This window comes from Arctopsyche grandis, chromosome 6 (genome assembly GCF_051622035.1).
Source record: "Arctopsyche grandis isolate Sample6627 chromosome 6, ASM5162203v2, whole genome shotgun sequence".
NCBI lineage: Eukaryota > Metazoa > Arthropoda > Insecta > Trichoptera > Hydropsychidae > Arctopsyche > Arctopsyche grandis.
Window position 1 is genome coordinate 3,513,470 of NC_135360.1, and position 24,209 is coordinate 3,537,678.

Sequence of the window (24,209 nt, forward strand, 5' to 3'; positions counted from 1 at the left end):
TAAGAAAAAATGGAATGTGTCAAAAACACCATGACGACCGTAATATTGACATAACACAGAGACTTACATACAGTCTGGAGTTATGGTCGATTGTTATGAGGTCAAAGCTTATTTTAAAAATATGTTTAGATTGCGTTACCGGATTATGACCCACACTATGGTGAAACATTAAAACGAACACGTTGACACCAGTTTTGACATATAAACAAACACAATGCCGAGTAACAATTAAATCATCTCCTGAAGTATGTAATACGTTTATTTAAAAGTGATGTCTAATTCTCGCATGTTAGCTTTATGCGCGTTTTTATTAATTTTGCACACTGGATCAATACGTGGCAGCTAAATATAAACCGGAACTGTGGCTGATATTGGGAATGTGTTGGCATCAACCATGACGCCAAATTTTAGTATTGATCCATAAATTTGTGTTTTATGTATTACGAATTTTCGTTGTAAATAATAACCTATGTATGATTTTTGTTGTTAAAATTGTATGTATGTATCTGAATGAAGAAAATGTATTATGCTTAGCAGAAAATCAATAATTTTTCAGCTATGGCATTTCCATTACTACGAATATTTTTAGAGTGGTCAGTAGACCTATTTTATACGTACCTCACCCGGACAAAATTAGTTCTTAACTTTTTTATTTAGAATATCATAAATCACGTTGTACATACATACATGTCATAATTGAGCAATATTTGTGTATTTATCCATTTAACTTTTTCAACATTTATTTTAACCACAGTGCCATGACTGGGTTGAATTTAGTTCGATTTTTATGAAATCAAATTATCCTTACTATAGGTTTTTCATACCAAATTGACCCTTTTGCAATTCAAATTGACCTTAATTCATTTCAAGTGGACCCTTTTTCATTTCAAGTTAAAACTTTTTCATTTCAAATTGACATTGTAAAGAAAATGGGTCAATTTGAAATTAAAAAGGGTCAATGTGGAATGAAAAATCTGTATCATATTCAAACAAAAGAAAAAAAAACAATTCAAATACATGAGTGTGGAATATTAATTAATTTAAAAACAAATGAATTATTATAAAATTTTTGGATGCTTAGTCAACCAGATATTACATATAAATATATATTACATATTATGCCAATCCACCAAAACGACTTATTTTATTTTTATTTTTATTTTTAAACGGCCTGGATAATATTCGGAAATAAGGAATGTTGATTTAAAGTGACAGTTATTACATACACGAGGACGTGACGCTACATATGTACGTCACAAAAATGACAGGATAGTATAAAACGGGATAGCGTTTAGAGATAAGATGAACACAAGTTGAATAAACATTTCGGAAGATAAATAAACTGACTAATCGGTCGAAAAAATACGATTAACTTGGATGATTAACTTGGAATTAAGAGCAACACAATTATGTATGTACGAGCACAAACGCTATTATGACGCCATAGAGCGCGTGCATATCGAAAAATATCTATGCATATATAAAGCGCTTACTTGGTCATACTGATGATTTTTCGTATGTTTGTATGTACGTACGTTACACCGTCATGTATGTATGAAGTTTTATAAAAGGTGTTTACTTTCTATCAAGTGCACGAATGCGTGCACCTGGTTTCTAGTATTATAACAAGTCGGTAGCATTTAATAAGTTCTGGGTTCATTACAAGTCAAAGTGGAAGTCCAAGATTTTATTCCTAAAACAACCAATTGTCCAAACGTTCGTTCATTAACACATTCAGCCCGGCGCATGATTTCATACATTTGCCCATGTGGCGGCACTGTCAGGCGTATCGGCACCCAATTACGTGTGACGGCATTAAATCACTTTATATAATGAGTTGTCCCTAAATCTTTAGAATTTTATAGGAATTTTAGTGTTGGGGTGCTCAATGAAGTGGAACCGTAAAATTATAGTCTGCTATAGCACTATCCGCGTGGCCACCGGTGGTACACGCCGGGTTAAACGTGTTAAGAGGGCTGGGCCCCAGCGCCTTGTCCATACAAACGTATTAGACTTCTCCCTTCCTCAATTGACAGGCTGAAAACCAGACTGGTACAAGTGACATTTAAAAAAAATCTGGGTCAAGTGCTAAAATAATAGCGTATATGAAATGCTATTATTTTAGCACTTAAACCAGCTTTTTTTTTTAAATGTAACTTGTACCAGTCTGGTTTTCAGCCCGTCAATTATGGCACTAGAGAAACTATTTTTTATTATGCTATTTATATCTACCATAGGTATGGTTCTATTTTTTTTTTTTTTGATTAATCAAAAAATCAAATTAATCAAAAATAAAAAAAATAGAACCGTGCCTAGTAGATAAGGTGGCTCAGCATATGTTACGCCGAATTCTTCAATTTGCAGAATTAATTCAGTTCGTCCATCACAGATTTCAGATGTAATAATTATTAACCATCAGCATGGACCAATGGTTTATGTTTATATGCTATCGAACATAGTGGTCACGGGTTCGAGTCCCACTGGTTGCTGCTAGCCAGACCATGGTTTGTGACTCCAGGTCGATCGTTTCCTATCAGAGTTTGCCAATTTATCTGATTTTCATTGAAATGATTCCAACCATAGATCTAGAATATACTAGATCCGCCCTCACGTGTTATACTTGTCTCCCTTTTGGCGCATTCAAAATACATGGCGCATGCACAGTTTCTCTTAGTAGGTACATAGGTAGGTACCACTGCGTCGTAGGGAAAAAAACCCAACTTCCCCGGTAGTTAAACCCCCCGCACCCCTCAGTTAGTGAAGACAAGATCTCCGACCAAAATAACACGTCTGGGCCCATCTAGTGTATTATACATCAATGGTTCCAACAAATTGGCAACCTTTACCCATTTCTCGCAAATTTTGGAGCTTTCGGCATCTCGAATTTCGCTAATGCGTACAAAAATGCTGCAAATTTGTCCATAAATATCTCTTATCATATAAAAATAAAAACAAAATTAAAGAAAATAAGAGTAGTTCACTTCATTTAGTTCATATATGTATGTATGTACATATGTATAGATCTTGAGTTTTGAACATTGGCAAAATAATTGCATACGGGTAGCAAAGTAGAAGTAAACTCTCTTTTGGATTTCTGCTGGTAGGATATATCCTTTCAATGAGTTCCAATTAATTTCCCCTCGCATTGGATAACTTCGTGCACACTTCACTTCTATTAGTTTGGTTTTAAAAGGTCATATACCAAACTTTCGAGAGTTAAAATATCCCTCACAGACATAAATGGACAATGTATACACGACTACAAATTCTGTACATTTTCCTCTTTTCATTTAACAACTTCTTTTCAATCTGGATAAAACAATAATAATAAGCAATCTAACACTAAATAATTATAATCAAAAAAAGATTATCCTGCGTTTCGATGCAGTGCTTGTACAAAGATAAACACAAGATCAGGCGCGTAACAACTATGCTGCATGGGCATGCGGTGCATGCGGGTCTTTCAGATTTAGGAGCCCAAAAGGATTTAAAATTAAAATATTACACATTTTTAAAATAAAAGTCGTAAATATTTTCTTAAAATTATTCATAAGACTAATGGAAGCACTAGTTAAAAGTTTATACTCCAAATTGCGTGTCGAATTTTCACGATTTCGTACTCCTTCTCACAACATTTCATAGTATTCCGTTATGGTATAGCAATAATAATTGTCTGCAATGATCTATAAACCCGATATTAAATTTTAAAAAAATAATATATATATACATACATATATATTATATAAAATAATATATATATATATATGTACATACATGTATATATATATATATATATATATATATATATATATATATATATATATATATATATATATATATATATATATTATTTTATATAATATATATGTATGTATATATATATTATTTTTTTTAAATTTAATATATATATATATATATATATATATATATATATATATATATATATATATATATATATATATATATATATATATATATATATATATATATATATATATATATATATATATATATATATATATATATATATATATATATATATATATATATATATATATATATATATATATATATATATATATATATATATATATATATATAAAATTGAATGTATATTTGTCTGTCTGTCTTGTATAGGCTCCTAAACCAATCAACCGATTACGAGGATGATTAACCGATCAGGATTTGTTGTATGCATGTCCGGAAAGATCACCGTGAAAAAAAATTGCCCAAAAACGGGAGCGGAAACGAGAAAAACGGGAATGGGTGTCATTGCAACGCAATAATTTCAAATGTATTCACATCGCGACCTGCGTTGTTAGGTAAAATAAACAAACAAATTTCAAATTTCAAGTGTGTTCGCTGCGTTTTTCCGAAAAATGGGAACGGGAATTTTATGCGTTATTGTGGCATTGCAACGCATACCGGGTGCAACTAGTGGTTAATAAAATATTTTCGTTTCATTTTTGTATTTTGTATTTTGAATCACGTTCTCGTATTTGATATTGTTCGAAATTTTCGGATAGTTATTTCATTTTAAATGAAATATTCGATAACGTAATTAATCATGTAGCGTGGTAGACATCATCATTTGCTGGCTGTACCTCCTGCCCGCACAGTTCTTTTTCGAATGGCTCCTATTCCAAGAGCTATTCGACTTCGTAATGCAATCGTTGCTGCCGAGACTGAATGTGATATTTTCCACCTTAGTGAGCGTAAATTGTCGGAAATTACTCTAACCCATTTATCTGGTAGTCTGCGCTCATCATTGTTTTCATGATTGATTGTGATTTATGAGTGAAATTTTGATTAACTCTCTTCCATTTGGGCCTTACAGGGATGTTTTGTATTTGTAGTTGTTTCTTACATATTTATTGAAACTGCCTGTAGGTGAAAGGCATTCCTTATGCTATATTTTTTTTATTTGATATTTTTACTTTATCTGTTATTATTAAATGCTATTTTTTATGTTTATGTATGGATGTATTTATGTTTATGTTCAAATGTATTTTTTTTATGTATAATTGATGAGTATATTATTTTCGTTATGTATTAATTTATGTTTAATTGTTATTTTGTTTTTTTTGTGTTATATTTTCTGACCATTGTGGCGCTTTAGGAATTCCTGTTATACCACAATGGTCTGTTTAGAATAAAATAAATAAATAAATCATAGTTTTTTTTTTCAAATTAGTAAAAGACTATAAAAGAAATTCGATGAGTCAACGCAGGCTCAGTGAATTAGCTACATTATAGATTGAACATGAAGAAGCTTCTAAAATGTCTTTGTAAGATGTAATTGCAAAATTTGCGACTTCGAAGGCGTGCAAAAAGAACATTTAAATAAGAGATAAGAGATATAAAAAATGACGTCTTAAACGAAGACCGTGTGAAACGTAAAGGAGGTTTGTAATTATGTGAGTTAATTATCAATTTAATTTAAAAAATAAAAAAGGGGGTTTTTTTGCTAACATTTGCATGCGGGCCCAATTTTTCTAGCTACTGCACAATATGACACAGATGACCTTTTTAGAATAAAACCACACATTTTCCTTTGGTCTGCGTTGCTTCAATCTGCACAAATCGGCCATGTGCGATGAAATTTCATTCGGAATACACCAAAATATACGTATTTATAATTTTATTCTATAATAATAGTATGCACACAAATATTCAAGGTCTGATCATTATTGGGCAATTAAAATAATTTTGCGCCTGTTGTTTCGAAATTTAATTAAGCACATTGGGTATAAAATAACCACACATTTGAAAATCAAACGAAAATAACTACATATTTCTTCCAATGACACTCCTCCACTTTTCTTCGCTTTGTTCGCGCTAATTCATGCGTTTCATTTCTCTTTAGTCAACGAGACAGTTTTATCTTTAGATACATACGTACATACTTTTGATTAGATCAACGCTTCTCAAACTTTAAACAGCTCGTAGTTTTTCAAACTTCTGAGATATACAAAATAAAGTTCCACTGTTTCAATTCCGTGAAAAGTTGGTACTGCCGATAAGGATAACTTGACGGTGATATATACCAATTCGACCCTTCGGACGGAGCTTGACAGTGATCGATAACGATGTATCCCATATTATACTAGATAAGTAGAAACGGAAAAGTATTCCGTTTTTAGATAACAATGGAGTTTTTTTGGTAACATATGTGCATTGTTGCACGTGAAGAATGTCAAGCTCCATCCGAAGGGTCGAATTGGTATATATCACCGTCAAGTTAGTATAAACAATTCTATAGAATTTCAACGAGACCGCTCCAATGAATAGACGATCCCATTTATATACGTCACGATACCACGTATACGAAATATTTTTTTTTGTTTGTTTAACCTTTCCTCCCCTGTGATATGTATTTACTACAACTCGACTCTAATAATGGGAATATCGATATGAAATGTAATAGATACGAGGTTCAGAATTTTTGTATTCCTCCGTAATATAATTACGAATTACGTCAATTTATGTGTACAAAATAAATATCATCGGAGCGCGCGGATGTTTTTGGCACCGTAAGGGAAAGGTTAAAACTATTTAAAAAATATATCCCACGTACAGCATACCGCATCCCTCGCTGTGTGATCGCGCCCTAAAGTTGAGCTCTCCATTGAAAAAGCATGAGTCGATCTGATATGATTTTGGGTTCGGTGATTATTGCACACAAAGCGCTCACCCAAAAGTCACTAAAATCTCTATAACGGAAGAGCTGGCAGCCGAAAATTCCATAATACTAACGAGAACTCGAGTGCCAAATATTCCGTATCCGCGATTTTCATCGCAAAAATTGTCTTTTGGGCGATCCCAATGTGCGGAGTATTACAATTACCATGATTTTGTATATGTAAGATTTATGTACTTGATCATGTATTTTTGTTTTCCCTCGCTTGAAACCCAACTTGTTATATGAATTATAAGTACATATGTACATGTATCAATAGGTTCGTTATGATTCTGGCAAAATTAAAACAAATGTAGAATTCAAATTGGGATGACGAAATAGACTTAAATCAGTTTGTGACATTCTTTATTGACAGAAACATCTTTCCTACAGGACTTTCCGACACGAACTGTCAGTTGCATGGGATGTAGAACATACCCAAACTTGTGTACATACATACATAAATACCTAAATATTAACCAGCAACATAGCTCAGTGTTTAGCGTGTAATACTTTCAACTAAGTGGTCATGGGTTTATTCTGTGGCCCCGTGGATATGTGACTCCAGGTTCTATCAGACTTTTATCGGATTTCATTGAAACGGTTCCAACAAATTGGCAGCTTTTCCTATCTCTCGCCAAATATTTTTGCCAAATTTGTCCATAGATGTCTCTATGAAGCTCTGTAAAAATTGTTTATCGATGTTTGTAATTGGTCAGGAAGGCGCATTGATTAGACATTACACAATTAAATGAATAACAAAGAAGAGATCCAGAGACTAATGAAATTGTGTGCACTAAAACACTGATAATAATGCAAATTATATAGGATATATTGTGAAAAAGTTATAGGTGATTAAACAATTAAAGTCTGACAAAACGATAGGGTGGCAGAAAGGCAGATAAACACGACAACTTGCCATGAGACGTCAAGATGGTCAATTTTAAACTTGTATATTACGATTATTTTTCACCATCGAACTATCAGAAACGATTAAAATGTCCATCGTTGACCAAAGCGCACAAAATGGCAAAGTTTCAAAACGATCCAAAGTTTGTAGGAAAAAATACTGAATACTGAAGATAGAAGAGGCTTGTAATAATAATAATAAGCGACGCTGAGTTGGAAGAAGAAAATTAGTTTTTCCAGCCCAAAAGAGAAGTATTGAAAGTTGCATGTTCAGGGTAATAAGGAGAAATAGAGAGCAAAATACGAGAATGAAGCTATGACCAGAGGAGCAAGACAGAGGATATGCATAAATACATATAGTGTAAAATGACATAAGGAAGACCACAAGTGGGATAATATTTTGGAGTCCATCATCCTGTAATGGAAGGTGAGTGGCTGTAAATGATGATGATAAAACCGCACATAAAAATGTGAATTTGAAATAATCAAACACCCCTAATAATGATAATCCAATCACCGCATTGATGATATAATTAATCGGTTCGGTGATTACTGGTCACAAATTACTCGTCACAAAGTCACTAAAATCTCTATAACGGAACATCTGGCAGCCGAAAAGTCCATCATACTAACGATAACTATCATAGTAACGAGAACTTGAGTGCCAAATATTGTGTATTCGCGATTTTCATGGCAAAAATTGTCTTTGTGACCACCCCAATGTGACGAATAGTCCAATTACCAATTAATCTTCACCCATATGAACATATGTACTCGGGCGACTGCCAGTAAAACTGAAACTACCTGAAAGTGAAAATATCCACTTGCAGGCACGTTCATACTTATATAGTATAATAATTCTGTGTTAAACAGTATATGTGTATATATATGTATTATATGGGTCACGTTCCAGAAACGAAGATATGGGTCACGGCCTGAAGGGGACGTCCCTGAATCCGACTCCGGGCTGTTCGTACGTAAATTTTGAACCATAAAATCTGAACTGGGCCAATGTGCAAATGGCGATACACATCTATATTATATCTGCCAGGTGTGAACACGCTAAAGGAAGTGCATGCGAAGACGAGACCAAGGTGAACGCCAATTAACAATCAACATTCTCGGACACGTGAAAATGGCGACCTTGCACTAGACTTGGTACGTTTTGTATACAAATATGGACGACAGATGAACAAATACACTTGTCTACGATCAATAAAAACCGGAACTGCGATTCGAGGTGTGGTTTGCTACAGTACATAGACATACGTAGTATGAAATGCGATTGAAGAAAATTTTGTTTAGAAGGATACTTGAGTAGCGTTCGCTAACTAACCTAACCTAACTTTAATTGAAGTGTTTATGATAATTTATTTAAAAGTTTTGGACCATTGTGGCATTACAGGAAGAACCCAATGCGCCACAATGGCCTAGATAATAAAACAAAAGAGGGAGAAAACCAAAAAATAAATAGATAGAACAAAAAGCAAAAGCAAAAAATAGGATTAAAAAAAAATTACAAAAAAAGAAAAGATAAAAAAAACAACATTTAAACACAATCATAAAAAAATAGTGGAAGAAAAATCGAACAAGAGTAAACTGCCACTTCCGGTTGAGGAATGCTTACCAAATTTTATACATACATATGTAACTTGGTATTACGCTTAAACTTCTAGATATGAAATTTCAGTTCAATAAAGCAAAATGTTTCTGAGAAAAACATAAAAAGCCTCGATTCTCTAGAGTAAAAGTACTACTTCCGGATCAGATAAAAATATTTAAAAAATATATTATTTCTATTACATATAAAATTATTATTTCTATTAGATATAAAAAAGATTTAATCCGATTAAGTTAGCAGTTTGAGAGATAATTGATTTCAAAAACTTTAAAAAAAGCGGACACCTATAAGGGGAGGTACCATTTCCGGTCAACTTAAAAATTTGAAAAAAATTTACGTCGTGTCGATAAGAATTTCAGTAACCGATATTGAGTTTCGGTTTGATAGGACTAACGGTGTTCAAAAAATCCCCAAAATACACAGACAAACACACATTTTTTCTATATCATGAAAACGGGATCAGTAATCGATTCTGAGTTCGAATCAGTCAAAATCTCGAGTTCGAATTTTCGCATGATCACAAAACTTCATCTATTGTTACTACGTACATAGATAAAGCAAAAAGAGTAATAAAATACAAAAATAATTTAATAAGTAGTAAAAAAACACAGAAGGGAATGTCTTGCAACTGCAGCCTGTTCCGATAAATAAGAACAAGCTACAAATACAAAACATCCCTGCGAGTGTTAACTTCTTAACCCTTCAAGTGCTGATGTATTTTCTGTTGAAAGCCCGCCACGCTGAAAATTTCGCCAACATTACCAACTAGAATTATTTAGAAATTAAAAAAAAAGCAGGTATAAAAATTGTAACTAATCCAAACAAACCCTAAATCACTACCCTAAATATTTTATACCGAGGATTTCGAGTTTTGTAAAGGTGTGTTTAGACTCTCTAAGATATCTTGCAACAATATAAAATAGGTTGTGGCTATTTGCAGGTACTATATCTGGGAATTATTGGCTATTTGCAGGTACTAAATCTGCGACAGGCGCAAAGCCTTCTGCGCATGCGCGTGAATTGTCACTCTCAGCGTGTTTACTGTTAAAATTTTGATTTTTTTTAAACCTTTTAAAATGTAGTTCGATCTCGTTAAGTGACGTAGAGTAAAAAATATAATCCAAATTAGATTTGCAGATATAGTACCTGCAAATAGCCACAACCTATAAATTAAACAAAAGTCTATTACTGAATATATTTTTCCAAAACTAGTTCCATTTTCTTAATTGTTGTTAAAATGTAGTGCTCACATTCTAAATTCCAAGCCACAATCTAAAATACTCAGCAGTATTTTGCTATTATTGCTACCTGGAAAGGCTTAGCGGGTAGTATTATTGTTTACTTTGTACATGCTCAAAATACAACGCCTATCGGGGTTTTTCAGGCCCATGAACTTTTTGAAAAAACGGTCAAAGTTGTACATACATAGATGTGTATTATCATAGTTATTGTACCAAATTAGGTATTTCTAAACTGAAACCGTAGATTTGCATGCCGTTGCCTCTTTGGCGAACAATCAATATCCTGTCTTTAATGTCCTCTCACTCTCATCCGATTTTACAAGCCTTTTTAAAAAAAGTTTTGGCTTACGTAAGCGTTACGGCGAGTGGTTACGAAAATTGAGTGCTTTTATCTTCCATATGCCTTAATCGTATCCTCCAGTTCTTTGGACACATCGCGAGGCGAGACCAAGACAGCTTGGAAAAAGTTGGTTCTGGGACGCGTTAAGGGAAACAGAGGAAGAGGACGATCCCCAACAAGATAGAGTGACCAGGTCAGAGCTTTCATTGTGAAAACGGTTGTCGAAATACTGCGAGCTGTGGGTGTCGAGAGGGCTGGAGGATCATGACGAGTTGCATTATGGAAATTAGAAGACACGAAAGTCATGACCCTCAGACATGAAGAAAGCGACGGGAAAGAAAAATAACTTTGTAAGCATGTGGGGTTGTTTTTATCGTACTTGTTTTTAAAGGTCAATTTATTTCATTTGTACAACCGTTTTTTTTTAATCAATATTAGAAAAATATGCTCTATAGCCAATCGATATCATTCTGGACATTCAATTCAGTCTTTTTGCTTTTGTGGACCTCAATGTTTCATAAAACAACTTATGTACATACATGCCGAAGAATCGTTCTGTAAATAAAATGTCTAATCAAGAATGGTTTTACAAAGCCAATACAATACCAATGGTTTTACAATTAGGTAATTTACCAAAAGTGGTAGTTCTAAGCTAGAAGCTGCAGATTTGCATAGCCGATAAACAAACAAACATTCATAGGTATGTAAGTAAAAGATTTTTTTAGCTTTAATAGTTGGTGACCCACCCACTAGAAAACCTTTCGCAACCTCAACTTCTCAAGGGTCTCAAACTCTCAACCTATGGATCGGAAGCCCGCGAACCTATAATGATCGCAAAACAGCATTGATGAAGATCAGGTCATTTAGACGTCCACATAAAATTTCACTTATCGTAGAACAACTGACATACATATGTACATATTTCGATCTAGCACTTGAAACTTCTGCTGGCTTGAAAATGCTTCCTTAGCTCGAGCATGCGTCACTTACGTCCTTCTTCAGCTTAGCTGCTCGATCTGTAACACGAGCAATTACTCCAGCAGCAGCTGATTGTGACCGTGAAGTAAGAGAGATTACTGCACGTTGAATGCTGAAGTGTTCCGATTTGCTGAAACTCTTGGATTGGTGCCAGAACCTCGGCGCGTATATCTGGCACTGATTCACCGGCAGCGAAAACATTTCGTACGTCAGATAAACAAGCAAGATTCAAAAATCGCAATGTCATACCGCAGCCATATTGATTTTTGCCTGGAGAACACGTGTCAACACCACACCCGTGTGAGTAATCCTGAAATAATTCAGACATTCAAGTTCGAATGCCTCCATTGGGGGTAGATTTAAGTCATACACATCACGCTATGTTGGTAGCTAGAGACGCTACGACATACCACACAAAAGACATATCAAGAGATAAATACTTTGTTTTTATTTCTGAGAATATTTTGTGGGATTAAAATTAAATTTGTCAAATGCGAATTTGACATTAGATTGACAGATGAACTTCGGGCTGTACACCCGAAACCTTAATTTTGTTGCCGTTCCTTTCTTCGATATATATATTGAATGTATATATTGAGTGAATGCGACAATATATGTACATCAATATATATATATATATATATATTGAGTGAATGCGGCAGTTGCGTTTCGACCAGATAACACGTATTTTAAATCGACAAAATCGAGGTTTCGTATTCTCCTTTTTTCTCCTCCAAAACTGGACCAATTTTTAAAAAAAAAATCATCATCGGTATGAGAAAGATATTTTCTGTGCAACTATGCGCGTATTTTTTTTTTAAATCGACAGTTAAATAAGCACGCTGGACTCTTTTCGTGGGTGTAAAAAAGAGGTGATTTTATAGATGTTTGGCGGCTCCTAGCTCCTATAAAAAATAACTAATCAAAAAGATAAAACGATAGAGGCATCCCAATGGTGGATATCCATAGCATATTAAAAAATAATTTCTCTGGTGCCATAATTGAGTAAGGGAGAAGTGTAATACGTTTGTATGGACAAGGCGCTGGTGTCCAGCCCTCTTAAAGCTTAAACACACAAAAATCTAAACGCTAAGCAAGCGTTTAACTACATCGAGCTGATAAATAATATCGCTTCTTATTATTTAGCAGATTACTCACGATGCATGTACGAGTATATGTTACAGTGAAAGCATATTCCAAGTGAAAATATATTTTCACTAATGAAAATATATCTTCATCTTCACCAATTCAAGCAGTGAAAATGTATCAAACAATGAATTTACAACGTTTAACTCTATAAATTTAACCCTAACAACCCAATATTAAATAAATAGGGTCAATCCTTACTTAACCTTAACCAATCTTAACCCTTAAATAATACCAACCCTAACAATCTAATCTTAAATTAATAAAACCAACCCTGAAAAGTCAGTGAAAATATATTTTCACTTGAAATATTATATAATTTCACTGTGACTTGTATAGTGCACACTATATGTAAGTACTTACATACATTTGTATATACGATCATTTTAGCAGGAAAGTAATGGGATTACGTGTTTGCTATTCAGTTTTGAGGGTAATCTCGTTATAGACGGAATGCTGACACAAATATTGAATCGATTATTCAAACCAATTATAGTAGACTTGCGGCCTGCGAGCCATATGCGGCACTTTTGCAAGGAACTTATCAAAAGATACATATAAAGGTCTGTTCGTACCTATCAGCAGATATCCTGCAAGTTATGACTAGAGGTAGGATAGTCACAGTACTATACATTGTTCGGCAAACCTTTAACAATGCATTTACAACCATTGAACAATACACGGCCCCCTCAGGCTCCGGTGACTAGTTATGACATTATTATTTGGTACAGTCTATATGGACGCATTCATACCCATTCATTCGCGTCCATATAGAATGTACCAAAGAATACTGTCCGTAGTTGCAGAATACTTGATGCTGCCGGTTCGTGCTGGATAGGGATGAATAGACCTTAATACTTGTACATATATTAAATAATCAGCCAAGTGAGCTAACTAGTGTTTTGCCCGTTGATTTCAATGGGTGGATTCGGAAAGGAATTGATACACGAATTAAAATAAAGTTATATGTTATATATGTATAAATAGTGTAAGGTAATTTATTATTCGTTCCGTTCGCCCGTGTCGAAATGATGAATGAATGTGTGTGTCTCCCGCGCATCTGATGCTGACCCCACCAGTTCCAACTCGCTCAATATCAGGAGCAGATATCAGATGCCCCACACCCCACTTTCCTGCTACCCCGCGTCTCGACACGATCGAGGGTCACACCACACCCATATGCATAACGTTTTTTTTAAATCTCCATACTTGTCGACGAGTCCGCCACATACCCACATACCCACATACATACATACATCGCGTCCGTTTTTATACATATTATTATATTCATTTCGATATTTTAATATGACTACATATGTGTGTAGTTCCAAAAAAACACTTGTGAATACATTGACAAATCATAAATGCAAATTTTAGTTCAAAGCAAAGGGACGTACGATCAAATCCAATTCATATATAGATTTAAGAAATTTCCCCAAATTTTATACAACCATATGGACACTAATTAACTATAAAAATATTATTGGTTTTAAAAAAAATAGTGGCAATTTTGAAACTCGTAGCAACATAGTTCAACTGTAGGTATTTTATATATATAATGCTAACATCAAATTCTATTTTACCGACAATAATTGATAAAAAAACATGTAAAAAATAATGGACTAGGCTAAATTCGCACGTCACTTGGGCCAAATAAAAAACTGCATATGTACGTATGGGAGAAAACACTACAGTTGTTGGCCATGCTTATTGGGTCATTGGCCACTTGACTATTAATTTAAAAAAAGTAAGAAAACTAAATTTTGTGGCTTCACTACTAACTGATAGCAAAATATTAATTTACCGTTAAATGGCGTTAACATGCATATTGTTGTAATTCAAATGGCCAACGACTATCGCACGATCAATAACTTTATTATGTCTTTCGGTAATTAATGATTAATATTAAACAGTCGACACGTTTCTGCATATTATCTTTGACAACTTTTCGAGCTCATGACGCATCCATTTTGAAATATTATGTATTGAACTTAAATTAACCATAAAGATAAAATCTCAGACAAGTATGCTTTCATACACACAATAAAACTAATTCAACCACTCAAAAATTGTTATATAAAGCAGAAACTAATCATATTAACATTCGATATACATGTGTACATATATAAAAATAGCCAAACCACAAAATGTACGGTTTCAATAAAAATATCAATTAAAAAAAATGAATATTGTTTATCATGTCTACAATACAAATGACTAACAAGGGGAGACACTGGCGAATTGTTACAGAATAAATTACAAACATTTACCATTCATAATTTTTGTATGACGAGGTCGTTCTAAACACCGAAACTACCCTTGAAATATAATAATTAATTCATATTTCAGGGTCTTACATAAAACTGTAGAATATGTTACCGATACTTAATACAAAAAAAAATAAAAATCATTCGAACACACGTCGTCCGATAAATCATGCTTTTGAACAAATTTGAATTCAGTTTGAGCGTGTAAAAAAATATGATGAGTCAATGAGTAACTTTAACTCATAAACACATGTCTCACTACACCAAATAAGGTAAAATAAATGACCTTTCGCTTATAAAAGCACAGATTTATCAGAAGACAAATTTCTCGTAGGGTCGCTGACTACACAATTTACCACGACAGATAAATATTTTCTCAAGTACAAAAATGAAATCATTTTGACTAAATTAAACATTTAACGAATTTATTTATTTAATATTTTTTAAATCTATATCAGGAAGGCCTAACAGGTATCCCCAATGCGCCTTCCTGGCCAGAAACATCGTACATTTGATACAAGTATTACACAAAGTAAATACATATCAATTAACATTCACAGATACATTATTTGTACATTTTACATTTTGTCAGATTTGTAAATTTGCAGCATTCTATATAATTCAGCGAAATTCGAGATTGCTGAAAACTAGAGATTTGCAAGAAATTGGGTATGGTTACCAATTTGTTGGAACCGTTTCAATGAAAATCAAATAAATTGGTAAACTCTGATAGAAAACGATCGACCTGGAGTCACAAATCCAAGGTCTGGCCAGCAGAAACCAGTGGGATTTGAACCCGTGACCACTCTGTTCAAAGCATTATATACTAACCACTAGTCTATTTTGCTGGTTAATATTTTATATAGCGTGGGTATTGATATAACTGTGCCCTTGAAAAACAGTGACCGCTACTATGACCACCTATGATAGTGATATGATAGCAATGATCACCCGACAGATTGTATTGTGTTGTGAGCAAAAGCGTTATCTGTTGCGAGACAAGTCACGTCGCTAAAAAATAACTACAACAAACAAATTGCTAGAGATTCGTCTATCGATTTGTCGGCAGACTAACGTCTCGTCAGCGGGAAACTTAACGTGTCAACTAAATCTAAATAATGATACAATTAAATCGGTCTAGAGGGGGTTAACTCTTATCTCCCGTTTAATCTTCGGTCAAAAAGGGGGAGATACTATGTATGTAAGTCCAAACGCGACTACATATGTCACATACATATGTACGTACATAAAAGTGTCGAATGTAGTGACAGAATTGCATAGTAACGCGTTATAAATGTGCATTCATAATATAAACACACGGTGCAAAAGTTCGACAAGCAGTGTTTTATTTTTAGAAATTGTCAAAAATTTGCATTCATTTTGGTAAATGTATCATTGAATGACAAAATATTTAAAAATATCTAATGCTTCAACTTATCCGAAAGAAAATAATGTTCATTTGTTTTCAGTCAAAACAAAAAACATTCATAATTTTAATTAACCATACAAAATTAATATAACATATCTAATTTAAGGAAGCTGAATAATTATGGCACTGAATTCAACCGTCACCACTTCCGGTCGACCGATTTGCTACAATTTATCACCAGAACAACATTTATATTTCCTTTGCCATTTGTATGGACACATTTTATCATTCACGTGATTTTATTATTCAATTTATACCGCAACCGACGAGGAAACAACGATCCCAAATCTTGCAAAAATAGTAAATATATACATATATTCAAAAAGTTTTTGGTGAAATTAGTGCTTTAATAAAACTATTTGTCTATTGAAAGAATATCTAGCCAGCAGCATAGCTCGGTCGTTAAGCTTCTGCTTAGCGTTGAGAGGCGGCGGGTTCGATCCCTGGGTCCGAGCCTCGAATGAAAATGGATTTTTCAGAGTATGCTGTTGGTTAGACCTGGATTTGTGACTTCAGGTTGATCGTTTCCTATCAGAGTTTGCCAATTTTCTCTGATTTCATTGTTGAAACGGTTCCCGGAAAAAAAAATTAGCTAAAAATCCCTCCTATACGATATATCACCTATAATTTGTTATTAATTTATGTACAGTAAATAAGTTTGTGTACCAATTAATAGATGTCTCATTGATTTACGAGTTTTACAGTGTCTCGTAATTCAGTGATTTATATAAAAAAAAATGCTGAATTGTAATTTGTAAATTTGTAATTGGCCAGGAAGGCGCATTGGGGTTTAAAAAATAAAATAAAAATCTCAAAATTTCTTGCAGTGCGAATTCAATAATCCTATTCATTATATAGAATTATCAACTTTAGCTTTCATCAGAAATTTAAATTAAAACACATAAAGGTCTATTCAAATTAGCACAGTACGTACCGGCAACTGCACGTAACCACAGTACGAAAAGTATTACTTGGTACTTTTTACATGGACATATTTTCATTCATATTCATATTTTATGTGGCGTAGACGTATTTACCAGCAGCAGACAAAATCTATTCAATGAAAGTGCGCGTGCGCATAGGAATATTTTCAAAAACATCATATAGTATTAACTCGACGCAAGCCATATTGCGCCGTATTGTTGCGCTCTGTTATGTATGTATATTTTGCCATGAACTCGCCAAAACAAGTCTGAACGTACGCTGCTGTATAGTATGAATAGAAGCTGCTGTGCTGTGCCGTTGCCGTCAACTGCTCGATAATATCAATAGACATTAATGGCTTGGGACTCTTTTTTTGTTAGAAATTCGAGCGACTTTAAGTCTATACTATCCATTCTACTTAATAATTGAATTGCTAACTATGTAAGAATGATTCACAAATCCGATGATTTTTTAGTTGTCTCTATTTTATGTTTAGGTCAGATTGAGGAGATTATATTTGATAAATACAATAAATACAAAATATTGAAAGAAAAAATGATTAATGATTTACATCATCTCAGTGGTTGTCAAGGGTTTCGGACATGAAAGGCGCCCTCGGCTATTTTTTTCAAATTATCAAAACCTATTTAAGATTGACCAGCAATCAAGATCGGACATCAAATTTAATCATATTAACAATATAATATGAATTAGCGATTAGTATAAATTTTGATAACATAATAACAGTCTTTGATAACGACTATTCGTGTGAAGCATTCAAGCTACAAAAATTCTATTAGAATGGAATGGAAAATATTTTAGTTTTGTGTTTAAATCTTCAGCATCAATTCGGTGCTTTCGTTATACGTTTCTTGTACCTAGCTATCACTTTCCGAAACATTTTTAAATTTGTGACGTTGATTTAGTCCTCAAAATTCAAAAACCGATCAATTTTTTGTATTTATTCGAATTTTTTTTTCTTTACTTTACACAAATAAATAAATAAATTAAAAAGAAAATACACCTTTATATTGTCTAATGCACTTTTTTTTTTATTATTTCAAAAAACATTTCAAAAAATAAAAATGTTTTCATTGTTGCGAAATTAGCAGGGTATTTATAAATGTTAATAAAATAAATTATTTTGATTTTTTTTTTTATAAAGGGGCGCTTTACATTGATACAGCTATGTATGCAACACTTTGTATTAGTTCTCCAGAGATAATCGAAAATTATTATTCCAATGGGGGAAAAACATTATATTCATTTTTTTTTTAATCGGAGTTGTGCATTTTTTAAATGACTTCACAATCCACATAAAATTGAAATTATCAGCAGTGATACATTACCATTACCCGTTAAAGGAAAAAAATTCAATCAGTATAAAATAAAGAATGGCGTTTTTGAAAAAAGAGAATCACGCGTATCAACAATAAAAATAGCCCTTCATTGAACAGTAAAAATCCATAAAATAAAGAATTTTGCGATTGAAATGTGCAATAAGACAATGGACTCACCCGCGACCAGTCGATACGCGGTGTCGGGGCGCGCCAGACTGCGGATTCTGCGCAGACTCTTCCCGATTCCCCTCCCGTTTCCCGGGAAAGCGACGAACGTGTCCCGCCTTTTGGCGCGCTTTCCTCGCGAGCCCCTCACACGGTCGGGAGGCAGGGACGACGGCCGCGACCGCCGACGAAATGGTCGTTGACGACGCTCTTCAGATACAGGAAACAGGAGCGCTCCATCTCGTCCCGATTCTCGAGATTGCGCGACGAAAATCCCGGGAAGGAACCGTCGGGAGCGCGTCTCGATTCAAACGTGCGGTTCGCGCCGCTAGCGAAAGTGAAATGGCCACAACCAAACACGTGCTCGCCGCGTTGCCATAGAGACTGCTTTGGCTCCACCTAACTCTCCTATCTCGCTCTCGCTTCGGTTCGAGTGCGCGCGTGCGAGCGAGACAAATGGGGCGACTCTGTTTGGCCTGCTGTGCGGTTTTTCCGAGCAGACGCCGCAGTGTTGTTGTCATTTTCATAGCACGCAGGAAAATCAATGTTGCATCGTCTCGCCTTTGCGTGTTTGTTTATAAATACGATTGTGCCCAACCCGATCGATACCATTATGCAACGAAAATCCATTAACTGCAACAATAACTATTGTATAATATACGGTAATTGGACTATTCGTCACATTGGGGTGGTCACAAAGACGCAAATATCGGAAGGCAAAGATCGAAAATCGAAAGATCAAAAAAAAGGGTGCATGGTAAATGGTACTATGTATATATATATATAATGTATATATAATATATATGAGTGGCATGCGGTGAAATTATCTCTCTTTTTGTCATACAGCCTTGTTTAATGTGCGCGCGCAGAATACGGGAGGAACAGCCTGTTCCTCTTGTTCCTGTTGTATCCTGCTCGCGCAAATTACATAAGTGAGTATGTACGACGGGGGGAGAGACCCTTTTGTTATCTTAAGATCTTTCGATTTTCGATCTTTGCCTTCCGATATTTGCGTTTTCGGGCGTTTCACTTTCGGTCCCGTGAGGTAGACCCAATAAGGTTTCATACGATGGTTGGGTAAGATAGTTCAGGAAAAAAATTATCCAGTCAGATTTTGACCAAAACGTTTTAAACTCTGAACTGTTCGTGAAGGGTCTAAAGATAAATTAGCAACTTTATCAGTAGTTTTGGGGGAAATCATACTTAATCCGAAACTTATAAATATGAAATTTAATATTAATGGACTTGATTAATGAAATTTCCTGGACTATCTTACCCAACCATCGTATGAAACCTTATTGTATGACTAAGATCTTATCAAGCACTAAAATGAAATTTCATAAAAATCGCAAATGCGTCTTTTTTTTGACGCTCACTGTATTTATAGACCGTGCGAATTTCGCCCTTAACTAGCTATATCTACTAAATACTTTAATAATGCTGCTATTCTATGGTTCCTTGTTATAATAATAACCATAGATCTTTCCATAATTCTTCTCCAATCTTCTTATCTACTGAGCCAAGAGACCAAAGCAAAACATAACCTAACTTCTATTGCTATCGGAATCTGGCCCCATTACAGTCTCAGCATTTCGGAGATTGAACAGATAAAATTTTAATCACTCTATTCTTGACATTACGACAATAAATTAAATTATTAAGTCTAGGTGAAGAAAAGCTCATACATGTAAATTCAACATAGACGTTTGTTTTTCAAGTAACTATGATACTTATTGATAAAATAAATTATATGGATATAATTTTAGTCGAAAGGACAATATATTAGAATTTCTAACTTTACTCGTGACGAATACACATAAATACATGTATTGAACCGTTCCATTCGAAGAATTCCATTATTTCGGTTGTGAGCTATGATGGAATTCTTGAAGGTCTGAAAAACGATGATGCGGCCGATCGCCCTCTTTTTGGAGACAAATTCCTTGGCATTTATTTGGAAGAAGACAACATAAATCTGGTGTGAAGTCAACGTCCGGCACGATATGGTCTTCCAGTGACCTAGATTTTTGCGTATTTGAGTCCCCGTAGATATTTATAAACAGTCAACGACGATCGACGCGATTCCCTAAAGCCGAACGCCCTGGAAATATTGTTTTTTAATTTGTAAATATGTATGCATCTTCGATTGACATATTCTGACTTCTCATTTACTGCTTTTAGTTTGTTTAATTCGAGAGACCTTGTTCTGGAGAAGGTGTTGATAAACCTTGACAATCACAATGTTACTCCTATTCTGCTGCTTATTCATATACGAGTATGTATGTATGTTACATATGTATGTATGTACATATTTACCGTGGTGTCATCCAATTTCCAACAAACTATTTTCCAATTATGTATGCATATTCCAAAAATCTTGAAGGTAGTATATGAACATATGCATATGTTTTAATATATTATAGACAAGCTTATGAAGAAATTAAATTAAAAAATTTTAGTTTTATAAAATTACGCTATTAATTATTTATTTAATTTAAGTTTGCACCATTGTGGTATTACAGGGATCCCTAATGATCTGAAATATAACATAGAAGAGAAAAAAATTCATCCATTAACATTGAAAAAAACATCCCCCCCCCCCCAATAAAAATAGTTTAATTATAAGAAATTGAATCATGTTTAATTATAATATTAACACATTGTAATTGAATCATGTTTAATTTAATTTAATTTTACTCATTCTCTCTTGTCTTCACTCTTTCCCAACTTCTTGAACTTGATCTTCATTGCTCTTCGTTGCCCAATCATACTTTTCTGGCTTTTTTGCTTCTTGAAGGAGTTCCTTTTTCCCTTTTACATACTTATAAAATTCGATTCATGACATTTTATAATTGAAAACGCACTGAATTATGCTTTCTAATGTGTCAGTTGAAAGCTTATTTCGTTCATCTGTCCACTGAGTATTAATTAAAAAAATACATGCTCAAAGTGTGCATTACATATGTGCTGGGATAGCGTACAGGTATTGGCACAATTTCAGTAGGTTGGTTTTTCCTTTCTGTTTCTTAAGTATTTTTAAAAAAGCATAACCATTTATCATGTACATCTTTGGTATCCCATTCTTCACGTGTTTCATTTTCAATAAATGATTTCATGTACATTACTTCCTCGTGAATTGAATCCGTGAAAAATATATTGATGTTACTTAAATATGCAATAGTTTCCTCAAATCGTTCCCATTTGAGTACATCATTGAGAAGCATCCATGAAAAAACATCATATTTCGCGATTGGAACAGACTACTGTTCCAAATATTTAATTCGAACTTTAAAGAAATTATCCACTTCTTCATCAAACACTTTTAATTGTGTTATCGTAATTTCTTTGCATTTCTTCAGTTTGTTGTAGGTTTGTTTTGCTTTTAAACCTATGTATTTACTAGTTAATATGTTTTACTTCTATTGTAGTTATAATAGCCTTTTCTGGTTTTTTAATTTGCTTTTCAAATAAAAACATTTGACTGTGTATAAACATGGTGTAAAGTTCTGACAACGGATTTTTAAAGAAATCAAGTATCGCTTTTGGAGCATTTTCTTCTTTTAAGAAAAAGTCTTTCAACGCCTCGTGATAACCATGTGCTTCTTGTGCAAACCCAATTAATTATATACTATCGGAAAGATATATATTTAAATAATATCTATGGAAAACTGGGACAAATATCCTTCTGAAGGGAACACTGGGACGCAAGCCTCAAAACGGGTACATGGCCCGTAAACTGGGACGCATGGCAACCCTACCCTAAGCTAGGGCTGCCAGATGATAATTTGATAAAGGAGGGCAGATGGGTCTAAAAAGGAGGATTTTCTGTAAAAAAGGAGGACATTCAGAAATTAAACGATTTTTTTATATTATTTTACTTTATTTTAATCATATTTAGCTGAGCTGCCAATTTTGGAAAGAAGTTCTTGGTTTTTTAACAAATAATTATAAAAATCTTCACATATCATTTTTTTGAAGTTGTATTGAGTAAGAATTAAAGATTTAACTGACTGCACACTTAGTCTATTCCTCTCTTTGCTCCACTGAGTATTAATCAGTGAAAAAACTCTTTCCACATTTGCGTTATGTGCGCTTATACAAAAATAAAACTCGCAGATCTTGAGCAGTTCTGAGAAACATTTAATGTTTTTAAAACTTTTGAAGTAGATTGTTCACTGCTCGTGCAACTTCAAATCATAATATGCTTCATCTTCATCTGATTTTGATTTAGAAATGAAATCAAGTTACAAAATTGATCGTGTAGCTTAACATCGTCAATCTCTACACCTCTGATGCTCAAGAACTCAATGCATGAAACTAAATCATCATAAATAAGTCCCGCCCGATGTTTAGCAAAAAGGAGGACTTACAGTAGGTAAGGGAGGACGGGAGGACAAAACATGGAAAAGGAGGACATGTCCTCCTTTTGGATACCATCTGGCAACCCTACCCTAAGCTCATATTTCTTAAATATTTTCTGGTTGATGAAAATAGGACATATCCCAGATGGATCAAGTGTTTGGCCAAGCCAAAGTTGACGAAAACAGTATGTGTGTGGTAAAAACAAGATCAGATTAAAGTTTGTGGCCAAGAAAGAAGCCTTGTATAATCTAACGATCATCGTAAAGATACAAAATGTTGAAAAACATTAAAATACAATAATATTTTCTGCTCCAAATTGCCCAAACACTGCCCAAAACTTCCGACAGGTGAATGTAAATAATTACAATTCTTTTAAATCGGCTCATAAAAATGAATTAAACACAACATATCAAAGCACACACAATGGGCAATTTCAAATTTTGGCAATGTATTAATTTGAACCGTAATTGTCTGCGCTAACGAGTCATCATGGAACTGTTTATGATTGACACAATCACTTCAGAGTCGGAGCCTAGTCACGAACTGGCCAGTAATTAATTCGGCAAATGTGCGTCAACGTGTCCATACAGGACGAATACCAATTGAGATGATCTAGCATTTGCAACGTGCAATTTCATTACACCCTAGCAGTATTTCGGCTCAACAAAGTCAGGTATATATTATATGTGTGTGTATAATACATACAGTCTAGGGTTGTAGAATAGCCGGTACGCGCCGGTACGGCGTCTCGCCACCTTTTATCGGCACCGGTACGCGACCCGGCATAAAAATTTCAAAAATCAAAATA

General features: G+C 34.0%; 1 protein-coding gene across 2 annotated transcripts in view; it reads right to left on the reverse strand.

The window, feature by feature from the left end:
• axed (BTB/POZ domain-containing protein axundead) overlaps positions 1-19,382 on the reverse strand; it is a 32,676-nt gene extending 13,294 nt beyond the window's left edge. Inside the window, exon 1 of one of the 2 annotated variants that reach the window (XM_077433417.1) lies at positions 19,052-19,382. The gene's annotated coding sequence lies outside the window, so the exon portion shown is untranslated. Of the gene's footprint in view, positions 1-11,780; positions 11,915-19,051 lie in introns of those variants that run through there. The other variant, XM_077433416.1, reaches the window with a different exon arrangement.
• Between the last annotated feature and the right edge of the window lie 4,827 nt (positions 19,383-24,209).